General features: G+C 32.4%; 1 protein-coding gene across 3 annotated transcripts in view; it reads right to left on the reverse strand.

Annotated features, from left to right (window-relative positions):
* Window positions 1-21,116, reverse strand: part of Ald1 (fructose-bisphosphate aldolase) — a 142,468-nt gene that overhangs the window by 74,965 nt on the left and 46,387 nt on the right. The gene's annotated exons all lie outside the window — the stretch shown is intronic.

Genomic DNA, 21,116 nt, shown 5'->3' on the forward strand with positions numbered 1-21,116 from the left:
AAACGAAAACACATTAATCACTCTTTTCTTTCGAAATAATTGGGAAACCTTTGGAAAAAGAGATGAATCACCCATCCAAAGTCCAAGTACCGAATTACATCACATGTATAGTAAGTCAAGTAAGAGCATGGTCGACCAGCGTGATGTTGCACCATTTCATATTATTAGCCTTGAGATAGGTTCGAATAGTTTTGTACGATATATCTAAACCTTTCTGCTTCAATTTTGTTTGTCCTTGACAGTGTTAAGCCAAAATTCCGCGAAAACAGATTCACTATTTTTTTATCGTCTTTTTTGTCCACTTTGCATATCGAGCCACGTTCCGGTAAATCATCGACATTTTTTGTCACATTATATCGCTGCACTTCTGTACGAATGATTTTTTCATATATTTAGCAGCCACTAATTGTGACATTTTTGGGTGAGTGCAGAGGAACACAGCTTCATAGCATGATGCGTATTTGATACTCATGGCGCTTAATGTGATTCTCTTAAGAAAGTTCAATAACAACTGAATCTTCCTTGATAGTGCATCAAGGACAAAGATGCCCTCTACGGATTTATGATAGATTTAGGACGATATCTTTTATTAGCTTTGAGTAAGGCCGATCACGATCTTACTTGATTTACTGTATATGTGTGTGTGTGTGTGTGTGTGTGTGTGTGTGTGTGTGTGTGTGTATGTGTGTGCCCGGAAAAGCGCAGTCAATTAAAAAAAAATCTTTCGAGCAGTCATAAGTGACATTCAAAATCAGTCGACAAGTTTAACTATTCCAAGTGCGGGGTTCTCAGCTCAGTGCAATCCAAGCAAAATCAACAGTCCACGTTGACGATCTTTCATCTCAAGTTAAGAGCCATCACTGAGACATCACCGAGGACTTCCGCTAACGTTCGCCACTAAACGTTTCCAACAAACAGTAAGAACAAATTCTTTTTTTCTCTTTCTCATGTTACTTTAATTTCAAGGCTGTATGACCATCAATATTCTTTCGCTCTCTTATTCCTCCTCGAACTATTCTTTCTTTAATCATAGACGCACTGCCTATCTTTTCTCTACTCCGAATTACTTAAGCGGTAAAACGCTTCAAGTAATTCACCTCTTTCTCTATCCCGGATTATTTAAGCGATAAAACACTTCAAATAATTCACCTCTTCCTCTGCTCCGAATTACTTAAGCGATAAAACGCTTCAAGTAATTCACTTCTTTCTCTGTTCCGAATTACTTAAGCAGTAAAACACTTTAAGTAATTCACCTCTTTCTCTGTTCCGAATTACTTAAGCGATAAAACGCTTCAAGTAAGTCATCACTTTCTCTATTCCGAATTACTTAAGGCTCCTGATTACTCAACCAAGAACTCTGCATTGACGGTAGCGACACAGAATCAGACGGCGGTCTGGCGAAACGGTAGCCACACAATTAAGCACAAGCTCATGTCCGTGTGCTCGCCTGCGCGCCGAGAGTGAACGAGACAACGACTCCTTCTCACACTAATCACTTGTTTCAAGCGAAAATACTTTCTCGGCAATCTCGACTGCTCGACGGCCCTAAGCATCAATAAGAGCCGGGGGGCATTCTAAATAACATATAAATTTTAATAAATTGTAAGAATAGTGTATCCTTCTCATTAATCCAAAATAGTATAAATCATATTAAAACGCAATAGTTTATGAAATATTTAATTGTTTACGATTTTTCATATACGTTATATAGTATACCTCTCCTTCATAAAATGTATATATTCGAAATACCTACAAAATGAGACATGGAATATTAAAATCGATCTATTAGTTCAGTAGAAAAAAAATTAAAAAGCACTGAAAAAAGCCTTTTTTTCACTTGCTCTGTGTTCATTGAGATTTAAACGTAAAACTTTGAAATTCTCATAAAATGTAGCCCTCCCCCTGTAGTAATGATGAACAAATCTAGCCCTGAACAAGTCTGAAATGTTCATTAATTTTTGCAAAAAGCTTATTCACTAATTTATTCACTAAAAACCAGTCTGCAGAAAACTTAATTTCTTCATCTTTGAGCAGTCGCACAGCAATTTACAGGGATTTTATTTCTTCAAGAGTTGCACTATCACGTACACTTAATAAAACGATTTTTTGCAGTTAAATTACTATAAAACGATTTTAAAAAGTGAGTATCTTTTCATATAAAAAAATGGAAATAATTTCGTTAATATGCATCATATCAAATAGCGTGTGAAGCATTCGAAATCTGACATTTTCCTACGAATTTAAAAAAAAAAGATTATTCTTCGATTATTAGGAGCCGAGATAATAATTCTTTTTCAAAAAATCACTGTGGCTCTAGTTTTTAAGATTAAGAGTTCCGTCCTGGCACCAATTTGGAAGAATTGAATTTGCTGTTAAAAAAATCTCGAATTGTAACCATGAAATTTTTAGAAAATTTTTTTTTCTTGTATTTTTGTTTTTTCGGTTTATTATTAAAAAATCACGTTTGAGTGATTACAATTACATGATTACAATTATATTGCGAAATATTTGGTTAAACTATTTATTTATATCTCGTCGAGCTACTCCAGATTAAAAAAAAATCAGGTTTCCACATCAATTTATTGTTGAAAAAATATAAATTTAGCCAATTTTAACACACGAAATCAAATATGCGCGAATCCCCGAGCGGACCAATCTTCCCCACTCGACTGCGCGTCGGCTTCCCTCCAGTTGTTTTGTTTAAACAAACGCTTAAAACATATTTTAAACATCATATTAAATTAAAATTAATGTTATTTAACATAAACGGTCTTGTTTCCTATCTTATACTTTTTTTTTAACAATTTAAAACAAATGTTTGAAACGTTATTTTTTTTAAATGTGTTTTTAATACTATTTAGTAGAGGAGAAGGTGATACTCCAGTTATACAATAACTTGGTTTACTTGGTTAATAATGAATATTTAAATTTAAAACTTGACAATTATATTCATTAAAATATTGTTGAATCGATTTTGGACTCAAAATTACGAAATATTTATTACTTAGGACACTATTAATAAAAATGTAACAATATTGCATAATGGCGAATCTCGAAGAGAAACATGGGTGATAATGTGGCCCTCTATAAAAATCTTAAAAAGTTAGTTTTGTTTAGAAAACAGTAGTTTGATTATAAAATTAATAAACAAAAGGTAGTATAAAAGAAGGGCAAAGAGTCAATAACGTATAAAAGAATTTTAATTTAAATAAGCAAAATTAATACCAAACAATTAAAATAAAATAAAACAAACGTTTCAACTCCAATCGAGTCATTTTCAATGCAATCTTACAATAATATAAACATCGTTCTAAATTAAAAATTCGTACATAATCTTACAATGTTCTTACAATTCCTTAATATAAAATTTTTTCTTTCTGTGTAATACGCTGCGAGTCATTTTTATCAAGAATTAACAAAATCATAAGAAAATTTTGGAAAAGTAACCGTAAACAAAATAATTAATATTAATCACATAAAAATTAGTAATATGATAATGTACCTTAGTAAATCTGTTAAGAGTCCAATAATACTCAACGAGAAAAAAATGTAAAATGTAGTCCATTTCGTGGTACAATAAAATAGTCTTTTTATTTTATAAGTTATTATAAGCAAATTCGCAAAGGTAACAAGCATCTAACTTACACGATGTCAAAAAACGAAATGTCAAGCAGAAAAACATTATCGAGAACGGAAAACGGAAAAATAGGGGGAAAAGGAAAGAAGATGTTAGAAAGGAGAAAGAGAATGTATAATGTCAGAATACAAATCCGACAAAGACTCCGTGTCATTTTGTGTATTAATCCCATGCTTCTGTTTTTTTAATATGGATTTCAGATATCAACCTTTTATTATATAAAGGCTCTACATCTAATATTTCCACTTTATCCCATTTAAAGTTATGATTCTCCTCAATACGATGGTTGGAAATCACTGATGGAGATTTTGAACTTATATTGATATTAGAAACATGTTCATGCAATCTGGTCTTTAATTGTCTTTTAATTTGGCCAACGTAACTGGCATCACAATCCTCGCAAGATATTCTGTAGACCACATTTTGATTCTGAACGTGTTCTAAATCATCCTTTCCTCTCCTTATGAAACTTCTTAATGTGTTAGGAATAGCAATTTACAATTAAACATATTAACAATAGGTATAAATCTTTCGGATATCGTATGGAATCGTAAAAAACTTCTTCTCAGTGTCATCCTTATTCTTATTCAAATTATTAATCTTATTAATGTGATATTTGATTCTATTATGAATAGTCGAAAAAATAAAACGTAACGGATACCCATTCTGTAAAAAAATCTTAATAGCGTCAATCAAATTATTTTGTTGAAATTTCGGATGACACAAACAAAAAATCTTATCCACGATTCCATAAATTACACCACTTTTATGACAAAAAATATACAAGCAAATATTTGGGACCCCCATGGGTTCACCTTTGTCACCTGTTGTTGCAAATATGGTTATGCAGAATTTTGAAAAAATGGCTATTGGAATGCTGCCTTGTCGACTGCTATTTTATTATCGATACGTTGATATTATCTTAGCCGCTCCGTCTGAGAGTGTTTGATATTTTAGATATTTTTAATTCATTACACACTAGATTGCAGTTCACCATGGAGATTGGCCTTGTTGGAAAAATAAGTTTTTTAGATACGATGTTGATTATTGAAGAACGGAATCTCATTTTTAATATATATACCGTAAAGCAACTTTTTCCGGCAGATTTCTTAATTTCCATTCACACCATCCACTTTGTCATAAAAGAAGTGTAATTTGTGGAATTATGGATAAGATTTTTGATGTTTGTGTCATCCGAAATTCCAACAAAATAATTTGATTGACGCTATTAAGATTTTATTACAGAATGGGTATCCGTTACGTTTTATTTTTTTGACTATTCATAATAGAATCAAATATCACATTAATAAGATTAATAATTTGAATAAGAATAAGGATGACACTGAGAAGAAATTTTTTACGATTTCCATATGTTAATACGATATCCGAAAGATTTATACCTATTGTTAATATGTTTAATTGTAAATTGGCTTTTACTATTCCTAACACATTAAGAAGTTTCATAAGGAGAGGAAAGGATTTAGAACACGTTCAGAATCAAAATGTGGTCTACAGAATATCTTGCGAGGATTGTGGTGCCAGTTATGTTGGCCAAACTAAAAGACAATTAAAGACTAGATTGCATGAACATGTTTCTGATATCAATATAAGTTCAAAATCTCTATCAGTGATTTCCAACCATCGTATTGAGGAGAATCATAAATGAGATAAAGTGGAAATATTAGATGTAGAGCCTTTATATAATAAAAGATTGATATCTGAAATCTATTAGGTGTTGGAATTAATTCGTAGCGTTTTACAAGTGATGGGAAGTACAGGGTGGGCCATCTATTGGTACGTTTTTGAATTTCGTCGTATGGCAACACCGAACGAGCTACAGACCCGAAATTTTGACAGTTTATTAGTCATACCGTCCGCGGCACGAAACAACATGTTTTCTCTTGAAGAGCGTTTTGAAATTTTAAAAACTTATTTTCAAAGTCAGTGCTGTGTCGCCGAAACTGTACGAATTTTGAAAAGAAATATGGGTCGTGATAGAGCACCCACCGAAGAAGCTATACGCAAATTGGTGAGGAAAGTTCGTGAGAAAGGGATGTTAGTGGATGACAGAAGTGGTCCCAGAGCTCGGACAGTGCGCACACCCGAGAATATTGAGGCTGTGGCCCAAAGTGTGAGACAATTCCAGCTTTGAAAAACAATATTACGACTGTTTTGAGTGAAATTGGCGCCGAGGTAGTCCAAAATGTCATTAATAATTGGGGTGACCGAATGGCATACTGTAAGGCCAGTAGAGGGAGCCACATGAACGAAATCGTTTTTCATTCTTGACGCGGATACTTTTAGCTTCACAACAAAAAAAAAATTAATAAAAAATATCAATGTATGCTCATTTGATCGCATTTTTAAAAACGTACCAATAGATGGCCCACCCTGTACTTTCATTAATGTATTTTTTAATGCTCATGTGAAATAAATAACATTCTTTCATTTAAAAACGCTACGAATTAATTCCAACACCTAATATATTAAAAAACAGAAGCATGGGATTAATAGACAAAATGACACGGAGTCTTTGCCGGATTTGTATTCTGACATTATACATTCTCTTTCTCCTTTCTAACATTTTTCCTTTTCCCTCTATTTTTCCGTTTTCCGTTCTCGATAATGTTTTTCTGCTTGACATTTCGTTTTTTGACATCGTGTAAGTCAGATGCTTATTACCTTTGCGAATTTGCTCATAATAACTTATAAAATAAAAAGACTATTTTATTGTACCACGAAATGGACTACATTTTACATTTTTTTCTCGTTATGTATTATTGGACTCTTAACAGATTTACTAAGATACATTATCATATTACTAATTTTTATGTGATTAATATTATTCTTTTTGTTTACGGTTACTTTTCAGAATTTTCTTATGACTTTGTTAATTCTTGATAAATTGACTCGCAGCATATTACACAGAAAGAAAAAATTTTTTATTAAGGAATTATAAGAATATTGTAAGATTGTGTACAAATTTTTAATTTAGAACGATGTTTATACTATTGTAAGATTGCATTGAAAATGACTCGATTGGAGTTGAAACGTTTTATTTTATTTTAATTGTTTTGTATTAATTTTGCTTATTTAAATTAAAATTCTTTTATACGTTATTGGTTCTTAGCCCTTCTTTTATACTACCTTTTGTTTATAAGTACAGAGCCTTTTTATTACTTTTAATTTTAGATAAATTTCTTACGAAGACTCTAAAATGAAAACTATTTTCTGTATATACATCTCACTAACTTAAATTTTGTTACAAATTGCATTTCTAGATATGTGCTTTCTATTTATAAAGCAATTTTTTTTAAATCATAAAATATTCCAATAAATGTAGTATTAATTTTGAAGGATAAATTTATTCGTAAGGATAAAGCATGTATGTATATGTTCCGAACAAACTACAAATATTATCCACATTAACATAATAATACAGTCGCTTGGTAAGTTAATCATGTATTAAGTTAATCGCAGTAATTCTTTTTAATTCGAAGCCACTCCGAGTCAATTGAAATCGATTAAAAAATGACGATATGAATACGATGACGATATAAATTTATCAATAAAGTTTCGGACGCTGATTTATTCTTGCGTTCATATCAGCATTCATTCTTGCAATCATACAAATACATCATCGGTCCCATAATTAATTTCGGTAAATTGTTTTTAGCAGCTTATTTGCTTATCGTCTTATCCAATAATAATGTATTGATTGTATCGAAATTCGATATTATACAAAATCTTTTGATTTCATATTTAAAATAAATATAAAACTTAGCTAATGAAATGGCTGTCAAATAATAGTTTAATAAATTTTTTATTTAAATATAAAAATGGATTATATTAATTAATTATATCATAAAAACGGTTAAACTATAACGGTTAAACTGTTAAACTATAAGATTGTACTACATAAATATTTAAAAAAATTATATTTTTATATTATTATTATTATAACAATTAAAGAATTACAGTTTTACAATATTTTTGGAATATTACAGGCATATTACTGACATTTTGCAGGCATATTATTAATTTACATCTCTGCAATATTACATTGCAATTTGCAATATTACAACTTTGCAGCAATATTATTTCAATCTTCTGTGCTGTATGGATGACTATAAATGCAATATATAGGACGCGTTACATTTGCAAGAAATATTAGGCTATCGATCGTTTGTCTATAGGGTATGTTATCAATACTCGCGTCTCTTTCTTCTGAGATGGCTAAGCATGTTCCTAAATCTGCTGGGATTTCTTTTGTATTCGCGTCTGACATATTGAAGCGTTCTATAACATATTTGATGTAAGATGATTAATGTATAAAAATTGATTTTATTTCAGACATTTTATTGATTTCTATATCTATAAAACAAGTTCCATCGCTTTCGGTGATATCGAAGTTTGATCTTAATTTTTTTAATACTTTATCAGTGATCACTTTTGACGATGTTAAAATCAAACCGTCATCTACGTAAATAATAAGATAGACTCTATCTGACTCTACCAATGTACACGCAAGTCTGCTCTATTTGGCTCAAAATTAAACCGCCTAAGAAATGAATCGTGATTCCAAACTCTCGATGCTTGTTTGAGATCGTATAGAGAGTTTTGAACTTTGCATACTTTACCATCTGAGAAGGTCTTGACTTCTTCTGGTACTGTCATGTATATCTCTTCGGATATATTTCCATTAAGGAATGCAGTCTTTATATCAAATTTTGCAATTTCGAGATCCTTTATCGCTGCTATGGCCAACAATGAGCGTATGGAATCGTATCTTGCTATTGGAGCAAATACCTCATGATAATTAACTCCATACTTTTGCGAAAATCCTTTTGCACATAACAAGACTTTGTATTGACGGATTCCAGTGACAGATCGCTTTATTTTGAAGACCCATTTGGACTCTATTGTTCTTTTATCTTTGGGTAACTCTTGGAGGATCCAAGTTCCATTAAGTTCGTGTGCCTGCAGCTCCTCTTCGATGGCAGTCTTCCAATGTCTTCCAATGCAGCTTCTGGCCCAGATATTGCCTCCTTAAGTAAGTCATTGGTTCCTCGAGTTCTACCATGTTTGCTTTGTAAACCACTGCAGTGGCTTAATCTTGTCTCTGAGTACTCGATCGGTCTGAAGAGCTCTTTCCTTGAGTATGTTCTCTACTTTTGGATCAGAGTTGGAGTTTGGAGTTGACCCTTATCATCTTCTTCTTCATATCTTTCTCGAACCAGTGAATTTTGGCCAATTGTAATTTTTGCGTCTTTATTTTTCAATGGCATTGAATCGTCGATCGTTCATGTATTAGGTGAACAACTTTGCTTCCGCCGTTTTCCTATAGATGGCTTTAGCGGTAAGTGATGGTCGAAATAAATAGATCATAGACATCATACAATAAACTTGGGCATCTGTCAACATAACCCCATAGAAACATTAGTCGATTTGTCTGCATCATAAAGTTATTCTCGATTGAAAATGCCAGTTTACGAGCCAAATTCTCATCATTTGCGGGAGGTTTTAATTTTCTGCTTCAATATGAAGAAATCTGCGGCTGAGGCTCATCGAATGCTCTCAAATACTTATGGTGAGGCCGCTATTAGTGAAAGAACGTGTTGTGAGTGATTTCAACGCTTCAAGGTGATTTTGACGTCGAAGACCGGCATAGCGGTAAAAGAGAGAAGGTTTTCGAAGATGCACAATTGGAGGCATTACTTGATCAAGACTCATGTCAAAATCAAGAAGAATTGGCACGATCATTGGGAGTGATTCAACAAGCCATTTCAAAACGCCTCAAAGTCATGGGAATGATTCAGAAGCAAGGAAATTGGGTGCCGTACGAATTAAAGCCGAGAGATGTTGAACAGCGTTTGTTTGCTTGTGAACAACTGCTTAAAAGACAAAGACGGAAGGGATTTCTGCATCGCATTGTGACTGGGAACGAAAAATGGGTTCATTACGATAACCCCAAGAAAATCATGGGGAGTTCCCGGCCATGCTTCCACGTCGACGGCCAAACCGAATATTTACGGCTCCAAGATCATGCTCTGTATTTGGTGGGACCAGCTCGGCGTAGTGTATTATGAGCTTAAAACTGACTGAAACAATCACAGGCGATCAGTATCGAACGCAATTGATGCATTTGAGCCGAGCATTGAAAGACAAACGGTCGCAATACAACGAGAGACACAATAAAGTGATTTTGCAGCATGACAATGCGCGATCCCATGTTGCGAAAGTGGTCAAGACATACTTGGAAATGTTGAAATGGGAAGTTCTACCCCACTCACCGTATTCTCCAGACGTTGCTTCCTCTGACTATCACTTGTTTCGATCAATGGCACACCTAGCTGACCAGCACTTCCGGTCTTATGAAGAAGTAAAAAATTGGATCGATTCGTGGATCGCCTCAAAAGATGACCAGTTTTTTCGACGCGGGATTCGTATGCTGTCCGAAAGATGGGAGAAAATGGTGGCCAGCAATGGACAATACTTTGAATCATAAATGTATAACCAGTTTTTTACAATAAAGCCTCCAATTTCGGAAAAAAATCGGCGGAAGCAAAGTTGTACACTTAATATTACCACATCTCTAGACATTATTATTTTCCACGTCTCCAGATTGAGTAGTCTGTAGATGAGTCTGCCTGATATCCGACAAGTATTGTCTTTTGGGATTTTCTATCCTACTTTCTCTTAAATTGTTTGTCAATGTGAACAAATGCCTCTGATCCAAAAGTTCTGATATGATCGAGTAGCTTCCGTCCCATTTATATTTCGTACGAGATTTTACTCTGATTACAAGATGTTGATTTAATACGTAGCATTCTGTGTTCACAGCCTCTGTTCATAGCCGAGTAGGTAAATTTTTTGCGTGCAGCATAGTTTTTGCACTTTCGACTAGTAGTCTGTTGTCTCTCTCTGCTCGTCCGTTTTGTTCAGGGGTATAAGGTGCAGTCGTTTCGAGATTGATTCTCTTCTCATGTAGATATCTCGACATTCGTTCATTGCAGTATTCTTTACTGTTATCTAATCGTAGAATCTTAATTGATCTTCGAAATTTGTTCTCAACTAAATTGACAAATTCCTCTAACTTCTCCAGCACGTCGGATTTATGTTTTATAAAATAAATCATGCGAAAGGCTGAACAATCGTCTTTGAAACTCACAAAGTATTTTGAACCTCCTATTGATTCTTGGAACATAGGTCCACATACATCACTATGGATAAGTTCTGCTGTAGATAGTTTCTATGTGTTCTTGAAGGGTAGACGATGTAGCTTCCCATATTGGCATGTTTCGCAGAATGTGTCCTTGCTCTCAGGATCGACACTCGTTCAATCAGATCCTCCTTGCATAGTTGATGAATATATGTGTAGTTAACATGACCCAAATGCTCATGCCAGCGTTTTAAATTCGAAGCTGCTATATTCGCTTCATTATTGTGTTGAATTTTGATTAGCATTCGGAAGAGATTGTTGCTTTGTTTGATACCTTAAGCTTTCAAATCATTTTCTACAGGGTGCGGCAGTTAAATCTGGACAAATTTCAATTTGAATTTCCCACCATATCATAGTACCATCAGAGGTCGCGATTGAGGTTCTTGAATGCCATGTCTAGTAAACAGTCATAATCTTAAAATAGCCGAGATGATACGTACAAGTGCGGAGTACAATCGAAGAGCCGCGATTATTGAAAGCCTTCGCGCTGGACGTTCGGCGACCGAGATCATTCGATTCTTCGGGTACCCGAGATCGACTGTTTATGATGTTGTGGCGAAATACAATGCTTCGGAGAAGTCCGAGGAAGGTTCCGCTAACCCATTTAGTCCAAAACTGGCTATCAGACAATGCGGACATGTTCTGGTCCAAAGAGTTTTGGCCCCCAAATAGGATTTGAACCCCCTCGACTACTATGTTTGGAGCGTTGTTGAACGGGTTACCAACAAGTCGCGGCATCCTAATGTCGCGTCTCTACGCGCCGCTATCGAAGCAGCATTCGCCAATATGGACAGCGCTGCGTTACAGAGAGCGTGCGGGCGCTTCAGGACAAGGATGGAGGCGGTAATTGAGGCCAACGGCGGTTATATTGAGTAATTGTACTCCTGACAGGTCACACGAATATTGACTAAAAACATTTTCTTTTACATTTGTACTTTGTGTCAATAAATTATATTTTAAAACAAAGTTTAATTTGTCCGGATTTAACTGCCGCACCCTGTATGTACATTTGACACGGCTTCGTCTGAAAGTGATTTTATATTTTTTGTTGATGCAAGCTCCAACTGAGAATAAATTCGTCCTCAAATTGGGTACAAAAAGAACATCATCGTCTTTCTTTGGTGGGGATCTTGTCTTTTCTCGATAATATGTCTGCCTCATCCTCTTGCGACATTCTCTTGCAATGTGTCCACATTTCTTACAGTAAAAACATATTATGTCCTTTTTGGGATAGGCCATTCTCTCCTCCGTTGTTTCTTCTGATTTGATTTTATGTTCATGGCGTGAGCGCATTGCTTGCTTCATATAGCAGTCATCCTTCCTTCTTCCTTAATGAGACGTTGTGTGAGAATCGTATGGCTGTTTGGATCGACGTTGTAACGAATGCACTGAATTTGAAGGGCAAACTGTCAAGTATCTTTGCCATTATGGTAATGTCTGAAACGTTCTCACCGAGATTCTTAAGCTGACGTGCCATATTTTCGATCTTCGCAATATGTTGTGCAACGTTGTCATTCAGTCTCATCTTGTAGTCATTAAAAGGAATTAATAGCAATTTGTTTGATTCACTTTTTTGTTCATGAATCGCACTTAATTGATTACACATGTCGGTTACCGTCTCATAAGTTAATAGGTATTCAAGCTGATGGTTCCATGGTCGAAGAAATGATTACCATGGCTTTTGCGTTGTTCTTGTGCCACGTACTTGCGTTAGTATTCGTACTTTCCGTTCGAGTGTTCGTGCCATTGACTATTTCTGTTAGTTCATTTGAGGTGAAGATTGTCTTTAGTTGGAATTTCCAAGACTGGAAGTTCATTGTGCTTCTTAAGTCGATTGAATCACCCATTTTTATGTGTGTTTTACTTTCTATGTGTCGATAGAGCGTGTCCTGAGCCAATAATCTATTGAAGTTCGCAGTTTGCATAACTGCGATTGTTGGACATCCAAAAAAAAATAATAGACGCCTTTATATTGTTTCATAACAAAACTGATTTGTTTCTAATCTCACAAAACTGTATCTAGTCTACTCAAAATCGCATACTGATATCGCAATAATGTATATTGAGTCATAAAAAAAAGGGCACGTACCGGCCGACAAGCAAGAGCAACGCACAGAGCAGTAAAAAAAGGTATAGAAGAGATCGCAATAGAACTGAGAGAGTAGAGTCCTTAGAGTAAAGATAGAGTCTGGACATACAGCGAAAGTATTCTCAAAATGGAGGAATAGGTGTGCGTGCGTGCGTGCGTGCGTGCGTGCGTGCGTGCGTCGCGTATGCGTGCGTGTATTGGTTAGCTGCTGCGTCGTTACGTTGTGTAAGTAACATGGTTTTTTTTATTAATATCACATCAATTTGTGATGAGTAATAATAATTGTGTATAATATCCGAACAATTCGATATAAAAATGAAATGAATAATATTTTTGATGTGTCTATGATTATTTGCAACGCTTTCCTAACCTTTTTTTAAGTAATAAAAACAATAATGAGTAATATGTATTTAAAAAAATTGTATTGTAAATATATTTAAATATAAACAATTTTTTTTAAATAACATTAAATATTACTTTTATAGACGAAAAAATGCCAAGTTGTTGTATACCTCTAACCGCGTATGGTTTCGCGTATGGTCTCGCGTTGTACTCTCATTTGTCCTTATGTTTTCCTTCTATTTAGAATGTGAGAGTCCATATCGAATATGAAATTCATTTTTATAGATATATTTTGCAAATGAAATGTGAGGAAAAGTTAGAATCGATGGAAAATGCAAATTAAAGTGCAATGCTGTACCCTCAATTTTCTCTCGATCGAAAAGAAGTGGCATGCATAACTACGTTAGTTCTCTTTCTCTGCGTAACTTTATTGAAAAAAATGAACAATACATGCATAACAATACAAATGAACATTTACAGTTTAGTATTTGATGAAAATATTTTTTATAATCTATTGTGCATGTCAATATTTCTCTGAAATCAAATTTTGTTGTAATAATATTTGATAAATACTTAAAAATATATTCTTGTTATACTAAAACAATAACGCTCATTCAAAACTACAATTAATATGAAATTTTTAATTTGAAATCCACTTGATCTGTATTTTTATTGTAAGGAAAATATTGTATAAGGAAAAGGAGAAGGTCAATAAGGACATTTTTGTGCTCCCTACGGATTTCTATTAGACAATTTTTTTTTATATTGTATGATTATTAAGAATCTCATAAATAATCATTATATGAGAAAAATCGATCCATAAAGCCCTTAATTTAATTAATTATTAGTCTAGATATATCTCTATAAAACCTAATGAATCATTTTCATGACTAATAAGCGAATTGATACAATATTTTTGTTCTTTATATTCTGTCATATTAATGTTAATTCATCACATTCTATCATATTAATGTTAATTTAAACTATCTATTATCATCAAGATGAAGATGAATACAGCTCATAGTGAAAAGAAAAAAATTGTTTTATTACTCTTGTATCCATTAAATGGATAGGTGGATCACTATTTGTTGCCTGTTGCCAGGCCTCTACGTGTCAAGGTTGTCATATAGAGGTTTTTTTATTTTTCAATGTTTTTATTTTTACCATTTCATGGACATCCATACGTCAAGAATAATAAAAGATTTATTTTCTTCATTATAGCTATATTCATCTTCATCTTCTTCTTAGGTATCATAAAGATATATCTATATTAATACTTAGAATTTTATTAATTACTTAGAACTTTATGGATCGAGTTTTTGCTCATATAATAATTATTTTTAACATTCTTAATGATCATATAATACGAAAGAATTGTTTAGAATATCTTTGGTTTGGAAATTTACAGGGAATATAAAAACGACCTTATTGACCCTCGTCCTTTCCATGTGATGACAAATCTTAAAATTTCATTGTTGAAATGAAAACCAACATTTGTTTTTTCAACAAATTTTTCATGAAAATAATGAATATTTTTTAAGATAATAATAATGAATCTTTAAGGGGATGCTGGAGCGAAGACCGAACTTGATCAAGGTCGATATTACAGGTTTTCATTTCCAATGTATAATCTGCTTACGCCCTCTGAAGTTAATATGATCATGCAGGAAATTCGATCGATTAATTATCGATATTTTTATTCCGTTTCCTACATTACCGTCTTAATAGGGACGTGTATTAGGATCGGTCCCACAATGTAAGATTTATTTTGAAAAATTTTCCAATTTTAGAATTGAAAAAAAAATAAACATAATTGAAGTTAATCTTATATTTGTAGAATCGGACCTTAGAAATTTAGTTGCATTATATACATATTTAGTTGTATTATATACACATGCAATGTAGGCCGTGTTCTAATATGTATCATCAGTACTAAAAGTCTGTAATATATATAAAATACAGATTTTTAATTAATAGATATATCGATACGAAACCGTAATAGCACTTTTTTTTACATCCAATGCCATTTTAGGTTACGATAATATATTATCATAAATGAATATCATAATATATATATATATATATATATATATATATATATATAGATGTTCATGCAGATATTCTCTATGTCCATTTTTGCAATATTAAAATTTTATGTTATAATATGTATAATGATATATAGAATGTAATTCTAATGTTGTATATAAAAAGACATTCATGAATACGAATTACAATTACATTTTATGTGTATTATAATATATGTGTATATACACAATAACACAAAAAATATTATTGACATATTAGTGAAGACATAAACATGTTAGTGAATTAATGATATATGCAATATTAAAATTATATTTTGTACATTATTGTGTATATGTACATTATAATACATATAAAATATAATTATAATTTATATTCACTAATAATGTTTTGTTATATGTTACAACAATGTTAGAATTATCATAGTATAATGTACATACAATTTTCTATATTAGATATATAGTCGACATATTAATAATGTATAAGTACTATAAGTATCTATCTCTTTTTATTAGACAGAGTAAAAAGAGTTACATTATGTATGTGCAATGTCGTATTCATTTATATATATATATATATATATATATATATATATATATGAAACACGTGTCCATATATTGACAGTAATATATGTTACATCTTGACTAAACTCTAAATGATAGAAAAAATCATAGGAAAAAGTGATACTACAACTGTATTTCGATATTCACTGCGAGTACTGAAAATACGTAACTATAGATTTTCAGTATTGACAGTGTACATTGACACATGGGCCTATATAATAGCATTTTTCCTGTCGTACAATGTCATTTTAGGTCAGGATGTGATATATATTAGCTATATATAGATATATTACACATATAATATACATAGCTATACCATTTTTTGCTATGTTTAATAAAAATATGTAGAAGTTAATCATGTTAAAATATTAGTGATGTACTTAAATATAATACACACATAGGCAATATTGTACAATATTGCATATATGTACTATAATGTGTGAATATACATACGTTGCAGATAGAAATTATCAATGCTAAGCTGTTTATGCATTCTCTGTGTTTAAATGTGCAATATTAAAATTGTATACATATATAAAATATATATATATATAATGCATGTATATATATATATATATATATATATATATATATATATACACACACACATAAAATGAGGATTTATCAGAGGATTCGTAATTTGATTATTTTTTTTAAGATGTTACGTCTGATCATCTGCGTTTGATTATCGTTAGCTTAGATTTATGTTCGTTGTATATTCTGATATTGAAATATAAAAGTATATATCACTAATATTTGATCATAAAAAAATATATCTCTTTTTATTAAACGTAGAAAAAAGAAGACATCAGTACACCTTTTTGTTATACGTAACAAAAAGAGATGAAGTAGCTACACACATATGTGAATATGAATTAGAAATATATTTTATAATGTGTGTACACATCATAATGCACATAAAATATAATTCTAATATTCACTAATAGACTGTGTCTATATTATATCTGCATGAAAAGCTAAGTATGAGTAACTTCTATCTCTTTTTATTATGGGCCTTCTACAATAACACATTAGTTACAAATCAGAAGTCAGAAGCTAAAAATTGATCAATCACAGCCAATTTTTAGCGTTTGACTTCTTATTTATGGCTGATTTATGGCTTATAATTGTAAAAGGCCCATTAAACATAATAAAAAGAGATGGAATAGTTACATATGTATGTGCAATGTATTTACGTACTGACATGTTACATCCTAAGTTAAAATGACATTGGGAATAAAGGAAAAAGTGCTATTACATTACACGTGTATACATGTATTTCAAATACATGGTTGCATCCGAAAATATATCTAAGTCACAGTCAGAGTGTTCATTTAGTAAAAATATACTTATTGTAACTTGCTGTTAGTCAACGTACATTGACCTGTAAGGTATATATTTGCTAAAACACTTTGAATATGATATACTTACATACATTTCATAAACGTACAGCATCGTACAAAAATTATGCATGTGACTATTGACTGTGTAATGTATGTGTATATATATATATATATATATACATATATATATATATATACATACATATATGTATAACATATATATTATATAGGGTGTCCAAAAAGACTCCGAATTTAGGAGGTGAATATAAAGGTGACTATAACTAATCGTAAAGGAATGTGAACGTGTATCGGCATAGTACGCCAAAATATAATGCGTTGCCCTATGATTCACGTTCTACGATTCAATTACGACCATCTTTGTGCTAAGGCTATTACATAACGTTTTTCGAAAAAACGTTTCAGACAAAAGTTGTAAGGTTTCAAAGAAACTATTTACTGATATTCAGTTTTTTTTCTTCATTAGTTTCTTTGTTTCGGTTATGTCAAGCAATTAGCTTTTGATTCCATCATGACAATGCATCTATTTGCATTTCTTTAATTGCAGACGCAAAATTCTATAAATTGGTTCCGTAATTGTATTTCACCAAATTTAATAATCGAAATGCTTCTGCCAATAAATTAAAAATAGTCAGTACATATATAAACGCCTTTGACATTTATTTGTAACTAGCCAAAGCACGATTTACGGCTGTGGCATTTTGTTATAGTTAGTCAGCTCACAATTAACGTCTCTGACAGTGAATTAAATATAGTCAGCCCACGATGAACGCCTCTAACATTTGTCTATAACTAGCCAAAGCACGATTTACGGCTGTGGCATTTTGTTATAACTAGCCAGCTCACAATTAATGCCTCTGGCAGTAAATTAAAAATAGTCAGCCCACGATGAACGCCTCTGACATTTGTCTATAACTAGCCAAAATATGATTTATGGCTGTGACATTTTATTATAGCTAGCCAGCTCACGATTAATGCCTCTGGCAGTAAATTAAAAATAGTCAGCCCACGATGAACGCCTCTGACATTTGTCTATAACTAGCCAAAATATGATTTATGGCTGTGACATTTTATTATAGCTAGCCAGCTCACGATTAACGCCTCTGGCAGTAAATTAAAAATAGTCAGCCCACGATGAACGCCTCTGACATTGGATCATAATTAGGCAAAGCGCAATTTATTGTTATAACAATAAATTTAATCATATCACTTGTATGATAAATAAAAGTGATATTTTTACGAATAACATAAAGATGCTAACCTTTCTCATTCTGGCTTTATAGGGTGCCAACAAGAAACACACATCACAATAACCAATTTTGGTCTTATAGAATGCTTTCCAACAAAAGACACAGTGCGACACGGTGCATTATTACAATCTTGTATATTACGATAATACAAGGATGAGATATTGTACTGAGTCGCTTGTTATAAAACACCCATAACCTTCTCTTATCAAAGGCAGACAATATTCTGCTACTATTTTTTCTATTTTGTGAACAAAAAACACTATATAAATATATATATATATATATATATATATATATATATATACATATACACACATATATACATACACATATACACACACACACACACACACACACACATATATATATATATGGTGTGTGTAGAACACTACTACACTACACTACATTGACAGTACTGTTGTGCGGCAATGATACTGTGAACGCGGGTCATACTGGTTACAGCTGATTGACTCGTATAATGCCGTTGTTTTCTACACATACAGCATCACGCAAAATGATATATGTATGCATATATATATATATATATATATATATATATATATAATACACATACATACAAAAAATTGTTATTTATCACTCTAAGAAAAAAGATACATAATCGATATCATGATCACATTATCTTTTCCTTAGCGACTAATTAAGAAAAGGCGTTCAACGTATCTAAATTCACGTTATTGTAAAAAGACTCTCTATTATCTTTGAAGTTCTATTATTGATACGTCATTTAAATGTATTCTCCAGGTTTATTCCACTAAAAAAAAATACAAATAGATGACCAGATGTATGATGCGGTAAAGTAAAATTTTATATTACATTCTGTGGCATAAAAACGTGATCAGTAACTCTTTGAAACTGAATGTATCATAAAAATAATAAAGTAATATTTTAAAAGTACGTTACATTTAGTAAAATGTATTAAGTTATTAATATGATGTTCAATCACCATTATTAAGAAAATACAATATTATGTAGGAAGGAAAATATTTTCATGACAATTTGCTGGAAGGTATGGTCGCAGCATGTTTCTTATACTATGATACTTTTGAGATACACGTCCACGCGTGAGCGGTTCGGCCGTCAAGCGTCGAGCGATTGTGAAGGAAAAGTAGGCAGCATTTCAGAAATCGGTTCGAAATGCGCAACTAATTTCGAGCACATTGAAGTATACGTATATAATTTTTGAAATTTTATAAAAAGTATATTTGGAGTAATATGTTTATTACTAAAATTTAATAAATAAAATGTTATTTATTAAATAAAAATTAAAAAAGGAAAAAGCAGAATCGAACATAAGATCTCCAATATTCTGATCTTGCACCCAACGCCCGAGACCACGCGTTCTTGCAGATCACCTCGACGAACGCGATACATATAGTGTATGGAAAGTCGTAAACTATTGTATATCTCATCAATGTTTACGTTTTGAAATCATTTTTGCATTTGCATTTTTGCTACGTTAATGAGAAAGATATATGATTAATATAATTTAATAAAAAGAAAATGAAAGAATTTTAATTCGACAAAAATTGGAGATTTTCACATCTGCTGGAGTATTGAATATTAGTCCAAGAAACCGAAGTTGTCGAAAAAAAAACGGAGAACTGGCAACCGTGTTCGTGATTTAAAATTCTTTCAATTTTTGTTATTTCGATAGAGCGAGACAGAGAAAAAACAAACGAATAGAAGCTCCGATTGTAATCGGTGAGTCTCCGCGCGGACACGCCGAACTGGGCCCGCTAGCAAAACAATGAGTCATCTGTCTCTGTCCTTCTCTCTGTGGTCGCTTGTTTCTAGCGACCGAAAATATTTTCTCGACGATCTCGACCGCTTGGCGTGTATCATAAGGAGGAAAGAGACATTCTGGACAATACTTAATTTTTATTAAATTATATTAATCTTTGCCCTACGATTTAAGTTACGATGGCGCGTGCCATAATTAACAGCCTGGAACATATTGTTTATGTTTGGCTCGATTTCTTTACCACGAGTCTCACATGATATTAGTGAAAGAGTTAATCATATACCTTTCTCATTAATATATAATAGCAAAAATGATTTCAAAACGTGATAGTTAACGAGATATAGTTTACGATTTTCCGTGTATTTTATGTACCACGTTCATAGAGGCGGTTTGTAAAAACTCAGCGTGGTCTCGGGCGATAGGTGCGAGATCAGAATGTTGAGGATCCTATGTTCAATCCTGCTTTTTCCTTTTTTTCTTAATTTTTTTTTAAACAAATAATGTTATTAATGACAACATATTACTCCAAATATATTTTTATAAAATTATAGAAATTATATGTGTACTTTAGTGTGCTCAGAACTAGTTACACATTTCGAGCCAATTTCTGAGGTGCTGCCTATTTTTCCTTTACAACCGCTCAACAGTCGACGGCTGAACCGCTCGATCGCGTGCGGACATGCATCTCAGGAGCGTCACAGTATAAGAAACATGCTGCTATCATATCTTCCAACATGAAAATTATCATGACAATATTTTAGCATGAAAATTATTATAAAAATATTTTCCTTCTTACATAATTGTTATTTTCTTAATAATAGTGATTGAACATCATATTAATAAGTAT

This window comes from Acromyrmex echinatior, chromosome 8 (assembly GCF_024713525.1).
Source record: "Acromyrmex echinatior isolate Ae372 chromosome 8, ASM2471352v2, whole genome shotgun sequence".
In the NCBI taxonomy this organism is placed as follows: Eukaryota; Metazoa; Arthropoda; class Insecta; order Hymenoptera; family Formicidae; genus Acromyrmex; species Acromyrmex echinatior.